The sequence below is a fragment of the Stegostoma tigrinum genome, chromosome 30, assembly GCF_030684315.1.
Source record: "Stegostoma tigrinum isolate sSteTig4 chromosome 30, sSteTig4.hap1, whole genome shotgun sequence".
NCBI lineage: Eukaryota > Metazoa > Chordata > Chondrichthyes > Orectolobiformes > Stegostomatidae > Stegostoma > Stegostoma tigrinum.
This window is the reverse complement of record NC_081383.1, coordinates 33,031,194-33,050,804: the sequence shown is the minus strand read 5'-3', so window position 1 is coordinate 33,050,804 and position 19,611 is coordinate 33,031,194.

Sequence of the window (19,611 nt, the reverse complement as noted above, 5' to 3'; positions counted from 1 at the left end):
GCCTAACTAGAGCCTTATAAAGCCTCAGAAGCACATCGCTGCTTTTATATTCCAACCCTCTTGAGATAAATGACAAAAATTACATTCGCTTTCTTAATTGCGGACTCTACCCGCAAGTTAACCTTTAGAGAATCCTGGACCAGCACTCCCAGATCCCTTTGCACTTCTGATTTGCGAATTTTCTCACCATTTAAAAAATTGTCCATTCCTGTATTCTTTTTTCCAAAGTGCAAAACCTCACATTTACTCACGTTGAATTTCATCAGCCATTTCCTGGACCACTCTCCTAAACTGTCTAATCTTTCTGCAGCTTCCCCACCTCCTCAGTACTACCTGCCTGTCCACCTAACTTTGCATCATTGGCAAACTTTGCCAGAATGCCCCCAGTCCCTTCATCCAGATCATTAATATACAAGGTGAACAGCTGCAGCCCCAACACTGAACCCTGCAGGACACCACTCGTCACCAATTGCCATTCCGAAAAAGAGCCTTTTATCCCAACTTTCTGCCTTCTGTCAGACAGCCAATCCTCAATCCAAGCCAGTAGCTCACCTTGAACACCATGGGCCCTCACCTTGCTCAGCAGCCTCCCGTGAGGCACTGTATCAAAGGCCTTTTGGAAGTCTAGATAGATAACAAATACTGGGTTTCCCTGGTCTTCCCAGGTATTACCGAAAGTACAGAAAAGATTAATGTGTGATTCCAACAGTCATGATTTGTCATGAGGCACACAATTTCTTAGTCTTACTGATAATTTTTGAGAGTTCTGAAATCACACTGTTTATCTACAACCACTTTTTGGTCAGGGGACCAAGGAGCTGATTCTGAGCAGCTGTCCAAGGCCCGAATGTTGCTGCTGACTTGTTACTGATCCTAACCCTCAACTATGAAACTATACTAAACATTACTAAAGCAGTATCTCAGTACTATTAATGGCACAATATAAACTATCCAAATAAACTATTGCAACATTCCTCTGTTGTTGAATGCTTTATAAAGACTCCAACACCAAATTTGGCATAAAATATGCCAATCAATATTATGCGTATTGAGTTTAAGCATATAAAATAGAACATATTATGATAAACTGATATATGATAAATTATGTTGAAGTATGTAGGTGCATAATTTAAAATGTTAAAATACTGAAAAGATTTCACCAGCTATCCATTCAGAAACAAGGGGAATAGTTAATTTTGTGTCTGTATGATTAAGTGTTGCAGGATAATCATGGCAGTTTTATTTCCATCTGTGTGCATAGCCTTTTGTTTATAGGATGATTTATTGATGGGGAGTTTGCACCATTGGTGGTATTCTCACATAAGCATCCCATTTTCAGTTTGAACTTCTGGCCATTGAGCAGCATGTCGTATGATAAAGTTCACAAACAAAAATAAATTTTTGGACAAAATCAGCAGGTCTAGTGGCATCTGTGGAGAGAAATCAGAGTTAACATTCCGGATCCAGCGACCCTTCTTCAGAACTGATAAAGTTCTTTGTGTTTGTCCTGATGTGGGATGGCTTGTATTCAGTGGATAGCACTGTTGTATCACAGGGCTGGGGACCCAGGTTTAATTCCAACAAGGTATCTGGATGGGTATATGAAAATGAAGGTGTTAGAGGGATATGAACCAAATGCCGGCAAGTGGAACTAGATTAATTTAGGATATCCAGTCAGCATGGATGAGTTAGTCATCAATAAAGCAGTGAACTGTCTTTTTTAATCTCTTTGTGGTCTTCAGTTTGGCCTGACCTAACTTCCATTCAGTGATTTGTATTTTTGTATGCGTAGCTTCTCTATGAAAATTGCAGAAGCTGTTTAACATTTAAACTGAGTTAAGTGTGTGTTGCCAAAGCAAAGATGACCAGCTCTGCAATGTGGATGGTTGAGATAATGCCATTCTATTGTGACTGCTCCCTTTGCACCAGAGCCTTCTGGGTACCCTGCTGGCAGCTGCCTGTTTCTCTTCACTACAGCTCCACCCCAACCCCCACACTCTTCCAACTCCCTGTCCCTCTCTACTCACTCCCAAATAACTGGCATATATCCCTCAACACAGGGAGTGAGGCGGCAGGTGAGGGAAGAAGGGATCTTTCTGAGCATATTGCTGGTCAACTGTTTTCTAATTCATTTCAGGGACACCTCTAGAATGAAGGCTTTTTCAGTGCAGTGCTGCAATTTTATTCCATCATTAATTTGAGTGACTTAAGACTCAAGACGTTTGACTACAAAGCTGTGTTTATGTGCATATGCCATTACTGCATTGCCTGTTGGTGGCATTGGCAATAAACATAGCTTTTCGTTTAGTTAAACTAACTCCTTATGTATGTGAAGTGTCAGATTAAAGGTAAGTTGTGGCTGATTTATCATCAACACTTGATCAACCTTATACAACCTGCCTGGTCAGTTCTTGGTTGTCAGCATGTGCACACTGAATTGGCCAGTAAAAATTAAAATTTAAAACATCTACATTCAAACAAGGAGAATGATAGGATGTGAGACATTTGTTCCCTACTCACTTCCTTTATTCATTCATGGGAGGAGGGTGTCACTGGCTAGGCAGCGTTTATTGCCCATCCCTAATTGCCCAGAGGGCAGTTAAGAGTCAACCACATTGGTGTGGGCCTGGAATCACAAATAGGCCAGACCAGGTAAGGATGGCAGTTTCCTTCCGTAAAGAGATGGGATTTTCCCAACAATCAACAATGGATTCATGGTCAACAATTCAGATATTTATTGAATTTAAATTCCATCATCTGCCTTGGTGGGATTCGAATCCGGGTCCCCAGAACATTATCTGGGTCCCTGGATTAATGGCTCAGCAATAATAGCACTAGACAATCACCTCACTGAGCTTGTGAAGAGCTGTGAGTGATCCCCTGCCAGCAGATTTATTTTCACCTATTTTTCCTAATCAACCTGTTCAGAGATGTTATGACACACCTCTGGAGCAGGTGGGACTTGAAAACAGGCCTCCTGGTCCAGAGGTAGGGATACTACCATTGTGCCACAGAAGCTTATTTTCAGGCCTGATTGACCTGATGACCTCATGCGGTGTTTAGACATACAGTCACTCTGGTCAACATTGGCCCCACTCAGTGTCCATTCAGTAAAGAATATTTGCCAAAGATTAGCGGTTTCCCCAATTAGGTTTGTTCGTCAAGGATGTGTCAAATGTACAAATGAAAATCTGATTTAGGGGCAGGAGATCGGCTCTTTGAGTGTGTTCCGCCTTTCAATAAGGTCATTAGTTGATCCGATTAATCCACATTCCTGCCCAGTACCTAACCTTTGAGAAATCTGTTAGTTAATTATCCATCTACCTCTACCTTAAAAATGTTCAATAATCTGTCTTCAGCATTTTCTGAGGAAATGTATTCTGAAGACTCACAGCCCTCTGAGAGGAAAAATACTTTCATCTATGTCTTGAATGAAGGACCCCTTGTTTTTAATCGTATCTGCTGGTTCTAGTCTCTCCCACAAAGGTAGAAGGGGATTGGAATATTCAATCGCTGGTCTGTGAAGAGGTTTCTAACCTTTGCAAAATGGCTGTACACATTGCCACTTTGGACCTTAATGCCCTTTGGCTAAAGTTAATAGAGGTACAGTGGCAGGAGTGCGGGAGCCAGCATGCGTTCCTGATCCTGATCATTAACAACCCAACCTTTCTGGAGGCTACTTTTATCTTTTCTTGGAATGCAGGTGTCACTGGCTTTGAAGATAATATATCAGCAATTCGAGAAGAACTTGGTGTTCTCACGCATCCATTGCCTTTACATTTCTAGGTGTTAGAGGGTCGTGGTTTTAGAAGGTGCCATTGGAAGAACCATGTGAGTTGCTGCAATATTATTGCCACCACCATGTCAGTTGTAAATGCAGTGAAGGTTGAAGGTGTGGATGGGGCACCCATCATTTGGGCTGGTTTGTCCTGGATGGTGAGGAGCTTCTTAAATGTTGTTGGAGCTGCACCAGCAACACAACTGGATAGTATTCCATCAAACTCCTGACTTGTGGCAAGAAAGGGTGGAGAAAGAAGGTGAGTTCTTTACAAGAGTTGGGAAGTCATGTTGAGGTTGTACTGAACATTGGTGAGGCCTCTTCTGGAATACTGTGTCCATTTTTTGGTCATCCTGTTACAGGAAGGACATTATTAAGCTACAGATGGTTCAGAAGGGATTTACCAGGATGTTGCCAAGTATGGAAGGTTTCAGTTAAAAGGAAAGGCTGGATAGGCTGGGACTTTTTTCACTGGACCGTAGGAGGTTGAGACGTGACCTTATAGAGGTATAAGGTTGGTCCTGTTCAATTTCTGGTAATGCCCAAGGCAGGGGTGGGGAACCTACAGCCTTAAGGCCACATGTGGCCTTTTAGGGTAATAGTTGCGGCCTTCTGCCTAATTTGCTGCAAATACTAAACTTACAAATCTGTGTACCATTTTAAAAATTTTTATTGGTAACCCAGTCACGTTAAAACATAAGAACATTAAAGGAAGAGAACAGAGCATTCAATGAAGAATGGGAATTGCAGTATTACGCAGTTACTGTGAAAGTTAAAGTGATGTGTTTGCTCTGTGATACCATAGTTGCAACAGTGAAGAAATACAATGTATATCAACATTATGCAACTCACAAAGACCACAAATATGCTAAACTGGAAGGAGAACCCCGAAAATCTGCACTTAAAAATGAAAGATCAAAAGCAGCAGCAAGTGTTTAAAACAATGTCAGGACAATGGACTGACATCACTGAAGCAACTTATAAAGTAACATATATAGTTGGAAATAGAGATAAGCCATTTAGCGATGTGGAAATCACAAAAAAATGCATTGCTGAAGTCGTAGGATGTTTAGATTCAGATAAGGTTGATAGCGCAAACAACTACCTCTTTCAAGAAGGACCATAACCAATTGGCAACATGAATTAGCCCTCAATGTAACACAACAACTTCATACAATGTGCCAAAGCAAAGATTTCTGTTATTCAATTGCCTTGGATGAATCTACTGACATTACTGACTCAGCACAGCTTTTTTTTAAATTCCTGTTATAACTGCGGATTTTCAATGCCACGAGGAGTTCCTGGCTTTGGGTACCGTTATGGCGAGGACACATGGAATTGACATCTTTGCTGTCTTCAAAGAAAAATGCGGTGAAATGAAATGGAATTTATTTAATTTAGTAAATATACACACAGAGTGCATCATCCGTGAGAGGAAAATGTGGGGGATTTGTTACGTTACTACAAAAAGAACTGCCAGATCCAGATACTTTGATTTCCTTTCATTGTCTTTTGCATCAACAGACTCTGCCAAATCTACTGTTTTAAGTGAAGCCTCAAATAAAGTTATCGTTATTGTAAACTACATTTAAACAAATGCATTACAGCATCGCCAATTTTGCAACATCCTTCAGCTCGATGATGAAACATTCAGTGTGGATCTGTCATACCATTCTAAAGTGCTCTGGACAAACACTTGTAAAACTTTTATCTTTGCGAAAACAAATCTCAAGATTTTTTGAGGAACTGAATGAACCATGTGAATTGTCAAAAGAGGATTTCTGCAGAAATGCTGCATTTTTGCATGATACAATGTAAAAGCAAAATGATCTGATCCTTTTGTTTTGCAAGGTAAAACAAAGTCTATATATGATATGTGGCTAAAAATCTAAGCAGTTCGGAAAAAGCTGACCTTTCTCGCAAACTCTCCTTACCCGGAACTTTCAGCTGAACACTTTCCTGAACTGGCAAAAAATGATGAATGAACAGGATACAAGCAAATCATTAAGGACATGCGATGTGAAAGAATACACGCTGTTCTAGACTCCCTGATTGAAGAATACAATGAAACGTTTGCAGATTTTGAGAACTGTGATCGCACACTGAAATTAGCTTTCCAACCACACCTGGTTGGTTTCTGCAAAGTGCCTGATGACTTACAGATGGAATTGATTGAGCGCTGAAGATAATATCCTGAAGTTTGTATTTGACACTGAGAAGGATCCCATTGAAATACGGAAAAATGCCGTTGAATACCCACGTCTATGTCAACATGCTGGTCCAATGCTGTCTTGTTTTGGCACAAGCTAATGTTGTGAATCGAACATTTTCAAATGTGACACAAATTAAAACGCGCTTGAGATCTCAGTTAACAGATATCCACCTGGAAGACCAATTAAAGCTATGGCCAATGATGTTGGAACCAAATACCTGACTCCTGTCTCACAATAAACAATCACAAAAATGTCATTAAATGATTTGTTGTCCATGTTTTTCACCTATTATTAGTTCTTTTTTCAACTTTGCCAAACAAACAAATAAATAAATATGTCTTTGCTGAATTTTTACTTTGTTTTAAGTCCTCATATAAGGGCAGGCTTTAATTAAAATTAGTAAATATGTCGACAAATATGTTCCATTTTGTTGCATAATTAAAATACTCAGCTTTTGGCCTAATAGGATCTTGGTTAAATAAAATGTGGCCCTCCAATATAGAAAGGTTCCCCACCCGTGTCATAGGATGTTGAGGGCAGGATAGGCTCTGGATGTGAGATTGCTCGCTGAGCTGGAAGGTTCATTTTCAGACGTTTCGTCACCATTCTAGGTAACATCATCAGTGAGACTCCGACAAAGCGCTGGTGTTATGTCCCGCTTTCTATTTATGTGTTTAGGTTTCCTTAGTTTGGTGATGTCATTTCCTGTTCTTTTTCTCAGAGGGTGGTAGATAGGCGCCAAATCAATGTGCTTGTTGATGGAGTTCCGGTTGGAATGCCATGCTTCTAGGAATTCTCGTGCGTGTCTCTGTTTGGCTTGTCCTAGGATGGATGTGTTGTCCCAATCAAAGTGGTGTCCTTCCTCATCTGTATGTAAGGATACGAGTGATAGTGGGTCATGTCATTTTGTGGCTAGTTGATGTTCATGTATCCTGGTAGCTAGCTTTTTGCCTGTTTGTCCAATGTAGTGTTTGTCACAGTTCTTGCAAGGTATTTTGTAGATGACGTTCATTTTGCTTGTTTTTAACTGTTATTTATTACAAAGCAAGTACAAGCTGTGGAGGATCACTGTCCTCAACGCGGCACACATCCATCCTAGGACAAGCCAAACAGAGACACGCACGAGAATTCCTAGAAGCATGGCATTCCAACCGGAACTCCATCAACAAGCACATTGATTTGGAGCCAATCTACCATCCCCTGAGAAAAAGAACAGGAAATGACATCACCAATGCAGGAAATGACATCACCAACCTAAGGAAACCTAAACACATAGATAGAAAGCGGGACATAACACCAGCGCTTTGTCGGAGTCTCACTGATGATGTTACCTAGAATGGTGACGAAACGTCCGAAAACTAACCATCCAGCTCAGCGAGCAAACTCACATCCAGAACCTCAACCTGAGCTATAAATCTTCTCAAAACTCGCTGGCAGGATAGGCGCTCTGATGTGATGTCCACGGTTGTCATATTTTCCACTGAATTCTGCTATCTTGCTGAAGTTGGGAAAGAAAGTGCACTTATTTAGCGCCTTTCACATCCTCACATGCCCCAAAGTGCTTCATAGCCAGTGCAATACTTTTAAATTATTGTCCTTCGGGTAGCATAAGCTAGAATGTGAAAAATGGCCAGGGGGAACATGTAGTAATCTTGCCACTGTCAGTGCCTCTGAAAAGGGGTAGAAAGTTCAAAATTTTAAAAGTACACATCAAGTTTTAGCTTAAAAAGACCAAATAGTTCAGCCCTCTGAGGCAGTAACTGAGCACAGTAAAAATGTAAGAAAGCTGCCAGCCACTGAATGGATGATTCTTGTAAATAAAATGGTCACTGCAGCCATCATAATTTCAGTCCTTCTCGAAAATGGAATGGAATCACCTCAACCCTTACAAGTGCAAAAAAAAATAGGGCTGGGTATCTGAAATTACAGTGTTTGAATGATACTTTTCTTCCCTTGCTACGAATTGTGACAGTAATACTGAGGGACCCAACATGATATCCTTATCTCACTTGACATAGATATCTACTCCCTTGTGCAATCTTTGCTCCTCTAACTGAACCTAACATGCATATATATTGTTTTTCTGGCAAGGAGACAGCCGATTATTTTTATCCTGGTATGTTCTGAATTCCGTGACTCTTTTTCTTATTAAATTACAAATCATTATAATTTCAAGCTGTCACACACTTGCAATGCACATTGCATCAACATTATTCTTTCGAAAATCATATTATATGAACGATTATAAGATTACCCAAAGGGAGAGTGGAACAAAATTATGAAAATGGAATGGCAACATGACAACAAAATTCCATGTTGCCTTCTATTTTAGATTTAAGTGATTTAGCCTTTCAATCCACAGGCTGACAATCCAATTTCTAACAGGGCCGTGGAGTATAACTGAAGCTGGCAACATTATAAATCATCATACTCGCTTGTGACCACAGTCAGTAGAGTGATGGAAGCAAAACTAGGTGTCAGAATTCTTTTTCAAAACAACCTTCATCTTTCTGCCTGTCTCTAAACACAGGAAACACCTGGAGGTACCTACTGTCAGGCCCACTTCCCCTTGCTGAATCGCCCACAATATCTTCGTCAATCTATCCAAAGCTTAGCAAGTTCTTGAAAATCAGCAAGATCTTATGACTTCTCCTGCCCTGTCTTGGCTTAGCCCATCTCTGCTTTCAGGTCACTTTTAGCTGTCATACAACTGACCAAAGAGGAGAGAGATCAGGTTGGATTGTGTGTGGGATCTCTTCTCCTTATTGTTTCAAAGCTGGCTTCTGTGGGCTTTGAACAAACACCAACCCGATGACTGTTTTGGAAGAGTGTCATTCACTGAGCTGCTGATCTTCCGGTTGCGGTTGGTATTCGATCTCAGCATCCATCCCTGGGGAAAGCCTACAGAGCACAGAATCCTGCATCTCAGATCTCCCTGGAATGGAACTTGATAAGAAAAATAATTGCATCTGTGCTGACCTTTTTTTTGCAAAGGCACATTCCACAAGAATGTTGACACAACATCACAGTCACCTTGAGGTCCATCATGCAGACAAAGTGAGATTCTAGGCTTGTAGGAAGTATCTGAGTGAGAAGTTTTTCTCCAGCAATCAAGATGCACTGTGATACTTGTTTGAAAGGTCTGGCAATGAAACATGATGATGAATGATTTTGGCAATCTGCTTGACCAGTCATTGGACAGGATCTTCCATCTCGGCTTTCTCCACAGGGCATTGAGGTCATTACATGAAGACCACTGCTTGAGGGACTTGTAATCTAAGCCATATGTTTGCATAAACATCTCCTCGAGGGAATGATAGTTTTGCACAGTCTTCCAATGCAAGTACATCACTCCTTAGGTAAGGAGATCAATGCGTTACATAGTACTCCAAGTTAGGTCTCACTAATATCCTAGACACCTGCAGCAAGACTCAGCTAATTTTTACACTCCATTATCATTGCAATAAATGTCAACACACCACATGTCTTCCTAATTGCTTTCTGTGCCTGCCTCATAACATGTTGTGGCTCATGCACAAGGACACCCATACTGCTCTGTACTGCAACAATCTCCAGTCTCTCACCTGTTAAAAAATTCTTCCAACAAAACTAGACCTCACGTTTTTCCTGGAATACACGCATCTGCCATTTATTTTGCCCATTTACTTAACCTATCTATGTGCCTCTGCAAACTACTAATATTGGCCTTACTTTATGTTTTCTTACCGATCTTTTAGCAAATCTGGCCTCAATGCAATTGGTGATTTCATCAAATTCATTAATAGATAATTGGTTGAGGCCCCAGCTCAGATTTTTTCTCCTGCTCCACTGGTTACAGTTTGTCAGCCTGAAAGAGATTTATTGAACCCAATTCTCTGCTTCATAGTCAGTTACCAATCCTTTATGCTTGCTAATGTACCACCCTAGACATCATGAGCTCATATCTTATATAGTAACCTTTTATATGGCACCTTATCAAATACATTTTGCAAAACCTAATACACCACATTTACTAGTTTCTCATTGTTACATGCATCAGGAACATGAATAAATTTGTCAAACATAATTTCCCTTTCACAAAACCCATGTTGGCTCTGCCTAGTTGTATGATGATTCTCTAAACGTCCTGCTTCCACCTCCTTAATGATGGAATTTAGTATTTTTCCAAAGTTAGACCAGTTGGCCTATAGTTTCCTTTTCTCAGTCTCTCCTCCTTTCTTGAATAAAGGTGTTGCATTTGCTTACGTAACATCAATGCTGACATAGAGTGATTGGGCCAAATGGTCTGGTTTGTCATTCTATAGAAACATTAATCATTTTTGTGCATGTAGGGTGGCAGGTTGGGTGGGTATTTCAGACTCTCACACTGTGTGTAAGCTCAGTCCCTATCACATTGTGGTGTGGGTGATCTCGCCCACCTCCTGTTGCACTCTCATTCTACCTCCACTATCAAAGGATCGTTACAACCCAGTAAGATATCTGTGCTCCAACACTAGCAAGGGGAGATCACTAAAAACAGATTTAATTCCTCTTGGTTGCCTTCACTGAGTTCAGTTGAGGAGGGGGCAAGAGCACTAAATGAAACCATGCTCGATTCCACATCTTCCAGAAATGGAGGGCAGAACTAAATGCAAATATACCTCTGATGAGTGGTAATGGGAACTGCAGATGCTGGAGAATCCAAGATATAATATACCTCAGATCTGTTATTAACCTTTCCCTCCAAACACAACAGTAATTCCAGCATAGAATCTGTTGTGGAGCTGTTTCAAAGCTCCCTTGGCAGAATCTCGTCATCTCTTCCAATTCCTCATCACAGAATAAGATCACTCATCCCATCAAGTCTGCTCTTATTTCAACCATTGTAGCTATTGCCATTTTAATCATGATCCCCTCATTTTCTACCTCCTTACTGAGAGCTTCCTTCGCAAGGAAGGATGTCCCTTTTAAATACTTTGGTAGCTTTCTGAATCATCTATTTCTTAGCCACTTCCCCACACTTACATAACATTTTGTGCAGACTTATACCTAGATTTGACTTTAATTGCCTTCGATTGAATATTAAAACTTTGCCATCATGTTTGCCTTTTTCAAAATCCATTGGGGATGGCACAGTGGCTCAGTGGTTGGCACTGCTGCCTCACAGTGCCTAGGGCCCAGGTTTGATTCCATCATCAAGTGGTTGACTGTGTGGAGTTTGCACATTCTCCCCGTGTCTCCATGCGTTTCCTCTGGGTGCTCCGGTTTCTTCCTACAATCCAAAGATGTGCAGGTTAGTTGGATTGGCCATGCTAAATTGCCTGTACTGTGCAGGGATTTGCAGGCTTGGTGAGTTAGCCACGGGAAATGCAGGGTTACAGGGTGGGTGGAATGCTTTTCAGAGGGATAGTGTGGACTCAATGGGCCTAATGACCTGCTTTCACACTGTAGGCTTGCACCCCCAGAAAAACCTGTATTTATTACCTTGCTCCTAGTTTCCCTTACAAACGCAGTGATGAGTCACCTTTTTGGATGGCTTCAGAGTAATTATGAGCCAACTGCATTGCTCAAGCACTGGAGTGACCCATAGGCCACACCAAATAAAATCGGTAGAATTCTCTCCCTAAAGATCTTCACTAAACCTGATGGTGTTTTAACAGTAATGCAATAGTTTCAGGGTCACCGTTAGATGGTAGTGTATTTAATTCTAGGTTTAATCAATTAAATTTGAAAGCCACTGGGTTGAGATTTGAACTTTTATCACTTCATCAGTAGCCCAGGATAACATCTCTAAAAAAGAAAACCACAATGTTATCTAATAGAAAGAAACTTCAATCCCCACTTACCTCCATTCATAACTATATTGGCAATGAGTTTTATCAAATCATTTGTTCCCAATGTCTTTAAAGTTTGTAATGCCTTACTGGTCTCATTATCATTTCTTCTTCAAATCTGGAAGATTTTAAAACCACAAGCTTTAAACCCATGTTACAAACACACTGTCTGTCTCAAACTATTCCAGCTTACCAGTCTCCTGCACTGTCGGTCTGGGGTTTCACTTACATCTCCCAATAAAGAAGGACAGTCAGAAACAAATAGAAACCTGTCATGTCAGAAGACACTTCGACTTGGTCCTATTAGAACCATCAGTCAAGCTGCTCATTTCTCTGGAGAAACTGAACTGAGAAGAGCAGTCTTCAAAAAACCAACACTCCACATCATGAACCAAAACAGAAATTGCTGGAAAAGCTCAGCAGGTCCGGCAGCATTTGTGAAGAGAAATCAGAGTTAATGTTTAAGATCTGGTGACTCTTCCTCAGAACTGATGGTAGCGAGGAAAATGTCAGTTGATATGCAGAAGATAGGGTTGAGGGAGGGCATAAGGAGTAAACAATAGCAGGGATAGATCCCAAAGGAGTTGATAATGACCTGGCTGTTAATGGGGATTGCTAGTGGCTAACAGCAGGCAGTGTGTAATGGCAGACTATGTGATAACAAGGCCTGGTGTGTGGGCTGGGGGATGGGACATGGGAGAATTTAGGCCCTAAAATTATTGAACTTGATATTGAGTCCGGAGGGCTGCAGGGTCCCCAAATGGAAAATGAGGCGTTGTTCTTCAGGCTTGCGCTGAGCTTCGCTGGAACACTGCAGCAAGCAAGAGACAGAGATGTTGGCCAGGGAGCAGGGTGGTGCGTTAAAGTGGAAGGCAACTGGAAGCTTTTTTGTGAGCAGAACGTAGATGTTCTGCGAAGCGTTCACCCAGTCTATGCTTCGTGTCCCCAGTGTAGAGGAGACCACATTGTGAGCAGCGAATGCAGTAGACCAGATTGTGGGAAGTACAGGTGAAGGTATGTTTGGGCCCTTGGATTGTGGTGAGGTAAATGGGCAGGTGTTGCATCTTCGCTGGTTACAGGGGAAGGTGCATACGGCTGTGGGGTGGTGTTGAGGTGAAAGACGTATGGACCAGGGTGTCCTGAGGGAACAGCCCCTGCAGAAGGCGGTCAAGAGAGGGGAGGGGAATATGCGTCTGGTGGTGGTATCTCACGGGAGGTGGCAGAAATGGCGTCTGATGATCTTCTGGATGTGGATGCTGGTCGGATGGTAGGTGAAGACAAGAGGAACCCTATCGCTATTGCAGGAGGAAAGAAGGGGTGAGGGTGGAAGTGCAGGAGATGGCTCAGACCTGATTGAGGGCCCTGTCGACAACGTTGCTGGGGAATCCTCGGTTGAAGGAGAAGGTGGATATTTTGGAGGCTCCCTTGTCGAAGTTGGCCTCATCTGAACATAGATGTCAGAGGCAGGGGAACTGAGAGAATGGAGTCTTTACAGGAAGCAGAGTTTGAGGATGTATAACCCAGGTAGCTGTGGGATTCAGTGGGTTGGTAGTTGGAAGCAAAATCAATTGACTTCTCTAATTCAGGATGGGAGAGGGAAGCAGCACTGATTATATCTGAGAAAGAGTTGTGGGTGGGGTCTGGAATACAACTGGAACAAGGAATGTTCCACATACCCCACAAAGAGACAGGCATAACCGGGGCCCATGCGGGTACCCATGGCAACCCGTCTGACCTGAAGAAAAGTAAAAAAAGGAGTTGCTGAGGGTGAGGACAAGCTCGGCCAAGCAGAGGGGGGTGGTGGTGGGTGGGCCTTTGATCCAAGAAGAAGCGGGGAGCCCTAAGACCATACTGATGGAGGTTGGACGTGTAAAGGGATCGCACGTCCATGGAAAAGAGAAGGCAGCTGGAGCCTGAAAACTGGAAATTCTGAAAGTGGCGCTCAGCCTCGACAATGTCGACGTCAGTATGCCAGGCTACAACAGCATCCCCCTTATCGGCAGGCTTAGTAACAAAGACAGGGTTGGATCTAAGTCAGTTCAGAGGCAGATGTGTTGGATTGGCTGACGGGGGGAGGGGGGGTGGGGAGTGGCAGAGAAATTGAGGTGACCCATGTCACATCAAAAGTTTTTAATGAACAGATCGGGTGCAGGCCAGAGCGAAGGGTCCAGGTGGAGGGAGAGTATTGGAACTGGCTGAAGGGGTCTATGGGACGGGGAGAGAACTTTTGTCCAAAGAAATGGGGATGGAGGCAGAGGCGGCAGAAGTAGTGTTCAACATCATGTTGCACCTGGAATTCGCTAAGGTGGGGGGACGCAGAGCGATAAAGATGAGACCTTTGCTGAGTACATGATGCTCCATGTCATGAAACCTGGCACTCGGTGGGTGAAGATTTCCAAACTGAGATTGAAAGGTTGTTGTTGGGAAGGCTATGAAGAAATATAGAAACACAGACAGGCAGATGGAGTGAAGGTACAAGTATTTTCCCTGGGTTAAGGGGGTTCAAAGTTAGGGGACACATTTTTAAGGTGAGAAAGGAAAGATTTAAAAGGGAACAAAAACAGAAATTGCTGGAAAACCTCAGCAGGTCTGGCAGCATTAGCACAGAGAACTAAAAGGTTAAGTTTCTGGTCAACTGACCTTCCTCAGAACTGCCAGAGCTGCTGAGATTTTCCAGCAATTTCTGTTTTTGTTTCAGATTTTCAGCATTTGCGGTTTTTTCGGTTTGTATTAAGGTTTAGAATGGACCTGAGGTGCAAAGTTTTCACGCAGAAGGTGGTTCGTATGTGGAATGAACTGCCAGAGGAAGAGATAGATGCAGGTAGAGTTACATTGAAAAGACATTCAGACAGGTACATAGGAAAGTTTTAAAGGAATATGGGCAAAATGTAGGTAAGTGGGACTAGTTTATTTCGGGAAACTTGGTTAGCATTACCGAGTTGGACCAGAGGGTCTGCCTCCATGCTGTGTGAGTCTATATAGTTCAGGCACAACCAGATTGAATGGGGCAGCAGGGCTTGATGGAGCTGAATAGCCTCATGCTGCTGCGATGAGAATTTTCATCTTGATTTCAATTCCTACATAGATCAGCAGGTGACGCTATCTCCTTGAGAAGCTTAGTATGGCTTGTATCTGCCTCCATTTGCACAGCCAAGTCCCCTAGGTACTGACTCAGTTATGGTTCCAGACGAGGTGTTGATAATTTTACATAATGTTTCTGCAGGATAGAAGACAGGCGTTGCACGTGTGCTCTGCTGCAGCTGCTCTCATTAACACTGCTCGCTTGCATGAAAGAACCAGGGGCAGCCGACAATGGGAGCAGAGCTGGGTCAGGTGGAAGTCTGAAACATTGCTTCCCTATTACTGGGGGAATGTGACTGGCACATCTCCCAGCAGCTTATTCTCCCCTTTATCCTGTTCCTCTCCTAAAGTTACTGTTTGCGACTAAAGCCAACAAGAGCCGCCCCAGTAACCATTCTTCCTGTGAGAGTACAGTGAAGAGGCTTCTCTGATGAAGGGTCTAGGCCCGAAACGTAAGCTTTTGTGCTCCTGAGATGCTGCTTGGCCTGCTGTGTTCATCCAGCCTCACATTTTATTATCTCAGAGTACAGTGAAGACCAGTCAGCAATTCAAGCAAGAGTGGCATTACAGTGCAATCCGTTCCCCAACCTCCTTACATGTGCATTTTCCAGAAAGGGGGCAGGGTAAGAATCAGGAACAAGATTCCAAGGGGATTTTTTTATTCCCCTGAGTTCTGACTTACTGAAACAGCAACTCTGTTTCTTTCTGGTTCGACCTGACCTACATAATGTTTACAACCATTTCTGTTTTTATCACATTTTCAGCATCCACAGTATTGAGTGCTTTGTTCCAGCTGTCCCTTTCCAGAATGGATTGGGGCACTGGAGCAAATAACAGGGATCTGAGCTGCTAACAGTAATTCAGTTCGAACTGTGCACCCCAAAACTGCAACGCGATACCATGAAATCATCTCACAGCAGCAGTTGCTGTCTCACGAATGAGACTTTAATTCATTCTCTTTGTCATTTTCAAGGTGACACTGCTCTCTTTCTGTTTCAAACATCAGAGCCCCTTGAATTTTTCTTCTTGCAAGGCCTCATGTCGAGTATTCTTCAGACTAATTGAGCATTTCCCTTCCTCAGTCCATAGATCCCTGAAAGTGGAAACACAAGTGGGTGAGATGGTAAATAAGCATACAGCATGCTTGCCTTCATTGGTCGGAGCATTGAGCATAAAAGTTAGCAAGTCATGTTGTAGCTGTGTAGTGCTTTAGTTAGACCACATTTGGAATATTGTGTGCAGTTCTGGTCACCACACTATAGAACGATGCAGAGGCTTTGGAAAGGGTTTGCCGGGATTGGAGTGTATGAGCTATAAGGAGAGGCTGGACAAACTTGGATTATTTTCACTAGGGCATGGGAGACTGAGGGGTTATCTATTAGAATATAAGACATCAAACTGTGAGGGGCATGAAAAGTGTGGATAGTTGGAGTCTTTGTCCCAAGTTGAAATGTCAAATAATAGAGAACATATATTTACAGTGAGAGCAGAAAGGAGATGTCAAGGCAAGAGGGTAATAAAATGTGAGACTGGATGAACACAGCAGGCCCAGCAGCATCTCAGGAGCACAAAAGTGTGTGGGTGCCTGGAATGCAATGCCAGCAGAGATGGTAGAAACATATACAAGAGCAACTTTTTAAAGAGACATTTAGACAGATACATGAACAGGCGGGGAATAGAGGGAAATAGACTATGTGCAGGCAGATGGGATTAATATAGAATGGCATCATGGTCAGCACAGACATTGTGGGCTGAATGGTCTGTTCTTGTGCTGTATTGTTCTATGTTCTGCGTCCCATGTCCTCCTGCACCTCATTTGAAAGAAAGGGAAGGGAAGGCTCTCAAATATAAACAGAAAATGCTGGAACCATGCAGCAAGATCAGGCCGTACCTGTGGAGGAGAACAGAGTTCACATTCCAGCTCAACGACTTTTAATCAAAACCAGAAGAAGAAGGCTTCTTGGGGAAGGTGACATTACCAGAACTGATGTGGTGGAGTCAGACAACTAGTGAGAATTAATTTGCTGCCAGTTTTCAATAGCACAAGCTATTTGGCCCTTTCACTTCACCACTGAATAAGACATCAGCTGATCTAATAATGGCTTTAAGCCTGTTGTGAGGAAGGCTCATTCAACCCGAAATATTAACTCTGATTTCTCTTCACAGCCACTGCTGAGCTTTTCCAGCAATTTCTATTTTGTTTCCTGATTTACAGCATCCACAGTTCTTTTGGTTTTTGTGGCTTTAACTCCACTTCCCTACCTATTCTTTCACAAACCTTAACTCATATCGATCAAACATTTACCCGACTCAGCCTTGAATGTATGCACAGACCCAGCCTGCATTGCTCTTTGGGAATGGGTATTCTACACACTATCGACACTGTGAGAGTGCAAAATTCTCCTCATCTCAGTGTTAAGTAGGAGACACGTTATCTTAAACTGTGTCCTCTTGTTTTCCCCATGAGGAGAAGCATCCTCTGATCACCTACTCCACTCAAGATATGATTTTTTTTATTATTTGTTCACAGGATGAGAGTGTCGCTCACTAGGTCAGCATTTACTGCCCATCCCTAATTATCCAGAGGGCAGTTTAAGAGTCAATCACTTTAGCTGTGCGCCTGGAGTCACATGAAGGGCAGACCAGGTAAAGACTGCAATTTCCCTTCCTTAAGGACATCGGTGAACTGAATGAGTCTTTCCTGATAATTGATTCACAATCATCATTGGACTCTTAATTCCAGAATTTTTTTTTGAATTCAAATTCCACCATCTGCCAAGGTGAGATTTGAACCCAGGTCCCTCAGGGGTTTCTGGAATAGCTATCTAGCAACAATACCACTTAGCCGACTTACCTAACCAAAGCACTGTACAGAACACTTCTGACAGCTATAGAAACCAGCATCATCTCTTGTGTAATTCTGAGACGTAACATTTTATGTACACATGTCAGCATTTCATCAGATGCCTTAACTGTGGAGATCTGATGTTCAGGACACAGAGAGAGAGGACTGACTCCTGGTGGTATAGAAGTGTAAGATCTCAAGTTGAAGGCAGATTGATGGGTGCCCACAAAGCCATTATTTCTAGTTAAGACAAGGGCTGGTAAGAGGGAAAGGTACAGTTGGATACTTTCCTGTAATTGTAATTGAGAGGCTACTGCCCCTTGTCAAGGAGCACCTCAAGATCCAATCAAGATCAACAAAAAGGCATTTTTCTTACTGAGTTGTTGCACAGTGAGGAGTTTTGAAACCAGGTAGAAGAGAGTGGTGGTATCCAGTGAAGACGGATTGAAGATTATTGCCAAAAGAGCAAGAGGGGAGATGAGGAGACCAATGTCAATTCACATGAGTTCTTTCATGTACAAAATCTGAAATTTCCGAAAATGGAAGCAAATTCAATTGCAATTTTCAAAAAGGAATTGAATAAATAATTGAAGCTCAAAGCCATTCATGGGACCAAAGAGAAACTAATTGGATATGTCATTCCAAGGCCAAGCATAGTCATGGTGGGTGAATGGTCTTCTACGCTGTATGATTCTATGAATATTATCAAATGAGGGTGGTATGGTGGCTTAGTGGTTAGCTCCGTTGTCTCACAGCACTAGCGACTCACGTCCAGTTCTAGCCTTGGGCAACTGGCTGTGTGGAGTTTGCACGTTCCCTCTGTATTTGCTTGCATTTCCTCTGGGTGCTCTGGTTTTTCTCCCACAGTCCAAAGATGTACAGGTTGAGTGAATTAGCCATTCCAAAATGACCTACACTGTCCAGGGATGTGCAGATTAGTCATGGTAAATGTAGGGTTACAGGGATGGAGTTGGAGGGCTGAATCTGGGCGGGATGCTCATTGGAGGGTTGGTGCAAACTGAATGGGCTGAATGGTCTCTTTCTGCACTCTACACAAGCTTTTGCCTTGTAAGGTTGCCTCTGATTGCAACAACATCGTACATTTAAATGGCAGCTTTAAACGAATAAGATGTTGTTAGGCATTTCACAAGAGTGGTATCCATAATAAAAATGGACACCAAATCAAATGGGAATACAACTGAACAAATATTTGGTTAAAAAGGTAGATACAAAGGAATAACTTAAAGGAAGAGAGAGTTGAGACAGAGGTGTTAACACAGGATGAGAGCTCAGTCCTGGACAGCTGAGACATGATCAATAAGTTTGGGGAAAATATTTCTTCCAAACACACCATTCACAAATTCACATTTATATTTCCGCTTTTCAGAACATCTCAATTAGGCAGACTCTCTTCTGAAAGTATTGCTGTGGAAGTGAGGGCAGTAGTTGTTCTGTGAACAGCAAGATCCCAGGACAACAATGGAATGAACAGTTGACCAGTTTGTAGTGGGAGTTGGTGGGTGAGGGTCGCAATGTTGGCCAGTAAAACCTGGCACTAGATTGAGAAGGTTGGTGATTAAAGCACTCAGTTCTTCTTGGAATATAATCCTATTGCAATAAAAATACATAGGCTAACATCGATGTGAACAATATTGATCTCTGATTTTGTTTTTTGCCTAAAAGTTGGTCTGACCCATAAAACCATGCCCTCCACCACAAGGTCAGGTAAGGAGTCAGGCCCCAGAGCTGAAAGGGGATTGAACCCTGTAATATTGGAACTGATCCACACCAGCCACTTTGCCCAGTGCCCTTCCCAAGTTGTGTGAGTTGCTATAGCTACGTGTACTTTCTACATGTTTGTTGTACTCTGGAACCATGGAG